Genomic DNA, 419 nt, shown 5'->3' with positions numbered 1-419 from the left:
CCATTATGTATTTTATAGAGGTTCCTGTAATTAAAGTTTAGAAAAGGAACAGTATATTTATCCATTCTATCCACATTATCCGCCCTACGTTTCAATATATATGCATATGCATGAAACTACCCACGCACGTATTACACCACTGCAAGCTATTCGTATGATATACCATATTGAAAAGATAGTTCCATCAGTTTTAATCAAGATATAAAAATGAATAAAACCATATTTCGCCATCTGACATAACGCGTGTGTAACTTCCCTCGAGCCTGAACTCACGTCAGTTACCATCACGGTTGGGAAGTGTGATAGCACTCGCTGTATCGGGTCTTAGATTCTACAGGTAAATTACTTAAACTACTTTTTCAATCATAAAGCTAAATAGCTTTGTTAGTCGTCTGTCAGTATTCTTATTTATACGCTAC

At 35.6% G+C, this 419-nt stretch overlaps 1 protein-coding gene across 1 annotated transcript in view; it reads left to right on the top strand.

Annotated features, from left to right (window-relative positions):
• Positions 1 to 284: 284 nt before the first annotated feature.
• The window catches only part of LOC119581908 (cytochrome P450 9e2-like), a 26960-nt gene continuing 26825 nt past the window's right edge, over positions 285 to 419 (top strand). Inside the window, exon 1 of the mRNA XM_037930071.1 lies at positions 285 to 337. The gene's annotated coding sequence lies outside the window, so the exon portion shown is untranslated. The remainder of the gene's footprint in view (positions 338 to 419) is intronic.

This window comes from Penaeus monodon, chromosome 15 (genome assembly GCF_015228065.2).
Source record: "Penaeus monodon isolate SGIC_2016 chromosome 15, NSTDA_Pmon_1, whole genome shotgun sequence".
NCBI lineage: Eukaryota > Metazoa > Arthropoda > Malacostraca > Decapoda > Penaeidae > Penaeus > Penaeus monodon.
This window is presented reverse-complemented; position numbering and strand designations above follow the sequence as displayed.